Source organism: Mauremys reevesii, linkage group 1 (assembly GCF_016161935.1).
Source record: "Mauremys reevesii isolate NIE-2019 linkage group 1, ASM1616193v1, whole genome shotgun sequence".
NCBI classification, from domain to species: domain Eukaryota; kingdom Metazoa; phylum Chordata; order Testudines; family Geoemydidae; genus Mauremys; species Mauremys reevesii.
Genome location: NC_052623.1, coordinates 301,803,098 through 301,812,070, shown reverse-complemented (window position 1 = coordinate 301,812,070; position 8,973 = coordinate 301,803,098).

The window sequence follows — 8,973 nt, the reverse complement described above, 5'->3', positions numbered from 1 at the left end:
ATTGATACACTTGTAACAAGAGCTGAATCAAATTTATCAGCTACTGTGGGTGACAAATGACTAATGGAAGCGGTGGGCCCTCAGCACCTCTGAAAATCAGGTCATCATAATTTACAGGCAAATATGACCTGAATATTATGCAATTTATTCTCCATTCCCTATTTCACTATCAATATTATAATGGTATCCCTCCAGAGACCAATGCACCATGTCACCATGGAATCTATATAATACCTACAAGCATTATTGAAATCCAGTTAAGACTATTCTTTGTCCCACCCTCTTTTCAAAGGATTGCTTTTGAAGTTGAATATGAAGGATATCTGAGATCATTTCTATAATTAATTTTGAAGGGTTATATTAATTGAAGGAAACATTAGCAGCCACTCATTTTTAAACAAATTGAAATTAAAATTGCTTAAAATTGAGTGCAATTGATTTTAACTGTCCGCTAGTGTCAATCCACTAATGATGGTCCTATTGTCAATGGGAACTTACCAGAACTACACTGGACCAGGATTAGGCATTTAATCAGTAGATATTAGTTTAGAAAGGAAATGAATGCCATTTCTGTGTCAGTCTATGGAGTACATACCCTTTCAGTTGCATCAGTATAGAAAGTTAGTCTGTGAATCATTTAACTTTAATTGAGCTATCTTCCAGTTGTATCAGAATTTCCCATGTAATTTTGTGTCTGCAAGTAGGATCTGCAGGGTCATATCTAGTACTATTAATGTAATAGTTGCCAACTATTGTGATGGTTTGTGTCTTTCTTATGGCCCCATCTCCCAAAGTCAAGTGCTAAAAAATGAACGCTGAGATTCTCACATTAAAAAAGTTATTAGCCCTTGTAGTTTCAGAGTAAAGCTTAAAGTCATTCTAAGTGTTCCATAGAGAATCAAAAAAATCAAGTAAAAAGAATCCAAAATGTATGTTTTCTAAAATGTCATGATTTTTCAGCTTGTCTCATGATGGTGGAATGCTTAGGGTTAGCATTATATCACATGTGAGAACTGCTATCAATGTGACAGTTACAGAGCAACATAATAAATCACAGAAATGTGTTATAAATATATTTGTTGTATGGCTCTGGATTTTATCACATGGTTCCACAATTTATTACATGGCTCTTCCAACTCATAGACTCGTAGACTTATAGACTATAAGGTCAGAAGGGACTGTTATGATCATCTAGTCTGACCTCCTGCACAATACAGACCACAGAATCTCACCCATCCACTTCTATAACAGTCCCCTAACCTATGTCTGAGTTATTGAAGTCTTCAGATTGTGGTTTGAAGACCTCAAGCTGCAGAGAATCCTCCAGCAAGTGACCCGTGCCCCATGCTGCAGAGGAAGGCGAAAAACATCCAGGGCCTCTGCCAATCTGCCCTGGAGGAAAATTCCTTCCCAATCCCAAATATGGCAATCAGTTACCTTTGACTATCTCACCATCTTCTGGCTGCTAAAACATTTTTTGGGGACTTATCTTTTAAAAAAAAATCAACCTTCCACAATAACATTCCCTTCTTCCTTCTCTCCAAATAACACTTATGCAAGATCCAGTATAGTAGGGCTTCAGTTGTGGGTATTAGAAAAGCTGTCACAGGCCTATCTTAAGGGAATGATCTTTTTATATCTATGAACACTGAAAGGATAGAAATAGATTTATACCACTGGGACGGGAATATTTCCAGTTTCCAAGTGGGACACAGACTTGCTTGTATTTTAGAAGGCTGAGAAATACTAGACTTTGAAGTGTGACCTGAGAGAGATTTCTATACCTAAGAAGGTCCACTGGAACTTTAAGAATCTGTATTGTCAATAGTAAAATATTTCTATTTCTAGGCTTGCAAAACTGCAAGATAGAAGATGTCAAACCTGTCACTGGTATAGCTCTGTATATTGATCCTGAGTCTCAGGCCAGTGGGGAAAAGAAACGTTTCTCAGGCAGTTGTTTAAATCTGATCAGTTTTAACATATTAGAAATAACTTGTGGGAGCTTGATAAGTATGCAGAAGGCCAGTGAAGTGGGCTGGTTTGCTTCATTTGTGAGACCATGTGATAATTTTTTTATTTCACATACTTCTGCAGTTTCACACAGATAATTCCTCTGCATATGTATCTGCGCCCATTTGAAAAATAAGGTAATTTATGTGCCCTCAATAAAGACCCCAGATGTGGTACACATATGTCCTACATGTGTTAGAAGCACATATTTACATCATGCAACATGCTATTTAAATGTCACTTCTTCAAATCATCAGATAATTACAGAATTGTACTATGGGTATGTACCACAGAATTTATAATTAGAGTTTTCTGTGGATTAAGATGAAGAAACACAGGCTTTATGTCACCTCATAAGTGAATGTCTTCTTTTTATCTTCTTTCTACATTTTAAAATAGGCAAATGAAAAGAGATAGTTAACTGTTTGAGTTAAGTGGCCCCAAATGCTTTCATTTTTAGCTGACTATCCCTCATAATGAGAAGGCAGGCTTTTCTCTTTAGGGTGACTTGTCATAGTTGATAAATCTTCTGGGACAGTCCCCTAAGACACACGAGTTCTATTCTCCTTCTGGCAAGCCATAATAATGTCACATTCAGAAAACCTCAACCCTAGCACCACCATTACCAATGTTTTTTCTTTTCAGTTTGGTTCACAGCTCTCTTAACCCAAACACTTGCAAAAGACCTCTTCATGCTACAGTCTGCCTCACTCTCTTTTCTTTCACTTCGTTGCTAAGAGCAGACTTTTCAGAGCTGGTAAACGGAAAACGCTGAAGAATTTTAATCATAAATCAAACTGAAGATAAGCCAGTTCTACAATGTTCAATTTTGCTGGGGAGGGGAAGGTCTCATCTGCAACAAACCAATTCTAATGTACAAAATGGGACTTGCTGGTACAGTAAATGAGAGATGGAAAATGGACTTTCCAGGACAGATTGTGTATGTTTTCCTATATTTAATAAAGAGATGTATTTTTAGAATCTTATGCACACTGTATTAGTCAGGCTGAAATATTTTTTTAATTTCCTAAGTTGATTCTTTCCCCATTTAGCTCCAAATTTGTGAGCTAATTATATGTAATGTTTAGCTCTAGACAAATCTTCCCAGAAAAAGGAAGACAACTCAAGCACTTTGTTTCCCTTGGGTTATTTCAGAAATCTAGTGAGCTGCTACCAGAGGGAGCACCTGCAGTTAATAAGCTACCTCCTTGGGGAAATGCTACATGCTCTGTGATGTTACCATGAGTTCCACAGCAGAGCTGCTTTGTTGAACTGCTACACTTGCAAAACCTACTATTTCTAGAGAAATAAGGGATAGAAGGACAGTTTCCTGGCAAAGAATATCTTTAAAACAAAAATCCCTCTTCTAGTATGTTGAATCTTATACCAGTTATACCATCTGTCTATGCAACCTTGGGCTATGATGCCGCACTGTTGTGGGAAGAGATTTTTCAGCTGTCACAGTTTCCAGTTGTTGGTCAGTGGTCAGCAGTTATTGACCCATGTTCCAGTGCATTTGACCACCTTTTCTTTCTTGGTCCTTTACAGACACGGCAAGAAAGCCTTTTCTTTTGTGTGCTGGGGAGGAAAAAAGCAAAACAAGATTATGTTTTGTTTGTGTTATTCAGAGCTCATTGTACTTGTAGACAGAGATGACCTGAAATGCTGACTTTTTAGACAAGCAAACTCTAAACCCTCTGAGCCACCGGTCAGCATGTAATATGTTAGCACCATACTATGGGTCTCATGTTTCCTTTTTTAAATATAATGGTCTCTGGGCAGAAACTAAGTTTTCTTATAAAGCAGTGAGTACAGTGTTGGCTTTTAAGTAATAAACACTGATATACATACTCCTAGGTCCTTTTCCTTCTTGCACCTACTTACTAAAACATAGACCTTTCGCTTTGTGAGAAAACTTAATCAGGTCTGTAGTGAGTTAGCAGCCTACTATATATATATACTATAGATATATTTAAAATTACAAAGCTTAGAATAACCTCTTCTAGTATTCTGTGTTTAGCTAAACTTGGGAAGCAGTGTTATCTAGTGGTTAGAGCATAAAGCTAGCAGCCAGGATTCCTGTATTCTGTTCTTAATCATGTCACTGATCCACTTTATGACTTTAGACAGACCACAAAGGGATTTTGATAAGGCCCATAACCTCTCTGCCTCAATTTGCCACATGCATAAAGTGAATATATTACCTACATGATGGGGTTGCTTAGACTTAAATACTTGTAAAGCCCCCTGAGTTCTTCAGATAATTGCAAAGTTTATTTTAATAATTGTGTACCTGTCTACATCAAATATGCCACCATCTCATAGCCACATATCCTGTCTCATGAATATTTTGCATTGATGTCTATTGCAGACCAGTGTTTAATTTAATGTGCATTACCTTGTTTTTCATATCCTGGCATTGTTCATAGATTTATTGATGTGTATACTGTGACTATCAAAAATCTAATTAAAATATTTTATCTCAAAACCCCTCTGTGCTAGCATCACTTTTCAAAGCACTAAGGAACATATTGTTGCTCTACTCTTTTGTTTGTCTTTGTTCAGTTTATGTTCACTTTCTATAGAAGGTGCTCAGATATCACAATGAGGAGTCTGACATTACAATCTGGATACAATCTGCACTTTTGAATGGCTGTGTCCCCTCAATTCTTCAACCTGGGGTGCCTTTTATGCTGCTTTACTGTGAGAGCAACCATTCCTGGTCTGCCCATTCACAGCTTCCAGCATGTAATTCACCGCAGTTTATACTGTATGAGTGCTCTAGCTAGCCAACCAGCCACCCATAAATTATGTTACAGAGAAACATCAGCAAATTCTTAGTCCCAGACTTGTTTCTAAAAATGTGTATCTTGTATTGCCCAGTACTCTCCTACACAATACAAACTTATATAAAGTCCATCATTTCACTAATAAAAAATGATTGGGGAACTCCATTTGAGATAATCAAACAGTTCAATCCAAACACATTGGCTTAGATAAAACAATAAAACAAGTTTATTAATTACAGAAAGATAGATTTTAAGTGATTACAAATAACGAGGTATAAAAGTTAGAATTGGTTACAAAGAAAAAAAAGGTAAAACAAAAACTAATATGTAACTTAACAAGCTAAGTGAATTTAAAGCAAAATATTTCTCTCACCACATGCTTACAGCAGTCTGGCTGGATTTCTTTCAGCCATGACCCCTTCCTCCAGTTCAATTATGCTTCTTTTGTCTTTCAAGTGTTTTTGATGCCGTGAGTAGAGATGAGGGGAGAGAGATACTCTGGGGACTCTGTTCCTCATTTCTATATCTCTCCATCCTCTTGAGAATCATCTCATGCTGGGGTTCAGGCAGTAGCCAGCCTGTTTGCACAGGAATATCCAGCTTGGATATGTAAATATACATATCCAAGATGTAAATTTATTGCTCACGCCCTTCTTCCTGCCAAAGAATGGTGACTTAACCAGGTGATTGTCCATTTGATTATGTTTACATCTTCCTACACCCATGCAGCCTCATCCTGAGGTGTCAGTTTGCCTTTTGTCTCTGAGGAAATGTTTTGTGTCTGATTTTCTAAATTTGGAACATGTCTTATACAGTAGAATTTTATAACTTCACATCCAATGTTGCATATTTTACCTGGTCAATGATGTTCAGAAAATCATGAGTTTTCAAATGATACCTCACAAGGCATACTTTGTACAAAATTTATCACAGTCTTGTAAAAAGGATGAACATAAGGGTACTGACTGTCACAATCGGTGACCTTATAAAAAGTTAGGAAGGGTTGTTTTCAGGGGAGATCTCAGTAAGGGGCTCCCACTGAAATGCAGGTCATAAAGTAAATTAAGGGAGTGCTAGTAATCATATATGAACAAATTAACTAATAGTAGTAGTTGCAATGATGACAAGGAGACATTCATTATTGAACGTAGGTTTCTACTTTCTGTCACAAACAGTATGTAGACCACTGATATTTTTAAGAATGTGCTGTAGCAACACTTTTTTAAAGCCCATCCATCTACACACCACTGACATCTCTTCAGGTTTGTGGGGGGGTTGTTTGTTTTGTTTTGTTTGTTTGTTTTTTGGGGGGAGGTTGGCCACGTAATAGGTATAATGGAGAATTTGCCTAATTCACTTTTTCAGAAAATAAAATATGAAACTTCATCAAGAAAATAGCCCAACTGTTGTTGTATTAATCATTTTAAAATGAAGATGAGCTTGGAAAGTGATTGCACATGTTTCAGTTCACAGCACAACCCACACAATTTCATGATGATTGAAGTAACACCTGCATTATCTGTTCTTCTCGTAACACACCTTGTTTCGTGAGCAAAAGCCATTACCAAATGTCTGTACATCAAGTTATTTACTTTGAAACGTGCCTGAGTATTAATTAGTACTTCTGTCAACATATTCATTCGTGCCACTCAGAAGACATGCAAACCACCCACACACATTCTATTGCCCTACCTACCCAAAGATTTGGATTTGAACAATACAATAGGATGCTCTATTGTAAAAGAAAAAATGATTTGGGGAACTGTTTCCCGCTTTTTCTAAGCTGACTATAACACTGGATATTAACATATTCTGCTTTTGAAATGATCAAAAACAGTAGTACAATGTAAAGTACAGTACTGGAAACCGAAACAACTTAGTAACATTTCTGTGCTACTGAATATCTTGAAAAAGTTTAGTAAACTATTTTAGAGAACAAATAAATTCCACTTTGTAGGTAAAGTATACTAAAGGGTAACTTGTTTGGATATTTAGTTTCCTATTTATATTAACTTCTGACTTTCATATCCAGGTCTCACTCTTTATTTTTTCACCCATGCAGCCTCATGATGATATATGCCTGCTCTGTCCGATGAGCACTGGACACAGACACCATTCTTTCAGACCCCAATCCTGTACTGGCCAAAGAGATCATGGTAGAATGACTCAGTGTACTCTCCAGAGCTGGGTCTATCTATCTCCCTCCAGTGTACTAGCATTCAAGTTCCAAGCTTGGATTCCTGCATGTTGCATTTTGAAAAGACAGCCAGCCTGCTCCATTTGGTCTCCTTTTGTATTTTCCTGCTTGGTAAATTTTTAATGTGAGTGCTGACACAACTGGGAACTATAGCAAGGGTTATATCTGCCACTTTAATGGATGGTTCCCTGATTAGTAAGGTGGATATTAGACCAATTCAAGGGTGTGCATGGCAGGAGGGAAAAGGATCTAGTAACAGCTCTCAGCCTAAATAGATCTTGTTGGAAAATGGGGGGGAAATGTGATTTTTTTAAAATGTTGAAGTTATTTTCATTCCACTGGTTTTAAAAGGAATTGGTTTTTCATGGATTTGAAATCTTTTCCCCAGTTCCCCTCTCCTGATAACACATGTGTTCACTAATAAACCCATGGGAGCTCTGGAGGAAAAAGAAAAAACACCCAGCTGGCAAACACATTATCTGCTTTTAAGAGCTCAACAAGCTTCTGAGTCTAGGGAGAGCTTCATTACAGTTAATATAGGAATTTCATTGTATTCTATCGAATTTCATTGAAATCTTGCTCCCTCCCAGACATTCTCTCAGACATGACTACTGCACTTCAATATCTCCAAGTATAACTATTGACAGCTTTCAAGCTTTCTGTTCATTCTGACACTAATTGGTGATAGACAATGAGTTGGCAAGTTTTTTCCAAGCAAGCACAGAGCTGCTTGTTTGCCATCATTCAGATTTCTTCCAGACATCTCTTTTCTCTGTGAGAAAGGCTGCCAAGGGACTTTTAAGAACAATTCACTGCCACGGTCTCCCAAATTATGGAGAATTAAGAACTCTCCCTCAGATTATAAATTTCTACATACATCTGTGTACCCATATTTTAAATTCTACCAAAGTTTCATAAATCTGATGTCTCTGATTAATCCATAATTTTAGCCAGTTCCTAATATTCATCCCATCTTCCTTATATTGCATTCGACTGTGAAATTTGCACAATTCTAGAGTATATCAAACTGTGGATATGTGTCCAATTATTTAAGTTTCCATGATATACCCATTTTATTTTCACTCATAGTCTCTAAGCAGAGAAGATACATAATGATAGAATATGTTAGAAATAGGCTAACACAATCTTAGTACTCAAACCACCCACCAATGCTGATCTTGTATAAGAGGACTAAAGTATGAAAAAAGCACTTTTGTTTTCCCAAGAACAATAGTCCTTTACCATGGTACTGGGAAGGGATCATATCTCATTTTTGTCAAGATCTTGGTGGCATTAAAAAGCAGCTACTGTATTTCAGTGTTAACCATGACTTGTGCAAGCCTCACTGCAAAGGGAATACTATCTCTGAACAGAGTCCCCCAGTTTTCTAAAATGGGGAGGCTCTGAGTGGGTGTGACGTGGGGCAGGAGGACATTGCAGTATGAGCCCATACCACATTCATACCACCATGGAAGCGCCTGTCCCATGGATCTGGGCCTGGCTCCCCACTCTGGGCATTTCCACTTGGTGTGCTGGGTGGCAGTGCCACTCAGTTTTGGGAGCCTCTCAGACAGGGGTCAGTCCTGGCTGGACGCAGCTGATATAAATAATGAGAAGCCAAGACATGTGTTTTCTACATCTTCAGGAAACCATATATAAGCAGTAAAAGGCTTATAAAGGATTTACAAGAGAAAGACAGAACCATTACAGTGTCTGTGAGGACAACCTAAGTGCCAGATGCATTGGTCAGACAAATGATTTAGCAAGCCTACAGAAAAGCTATGGCTGCTTGCATCTTGGTGACCATTGGAAGAGTTTGCTTAGGACTGATCATATGCAATGTAAGTTTATCTAAATTCACATCCCTTTAATCTGAAATCCTGTTATTTGAATGAAGGTGTTGTCCCTGACTTAGATTTCAAACTTCATGTATAGAGCAGGTTCTGTGCTGCATCCAGCTATTGCTGGAGAGGTACC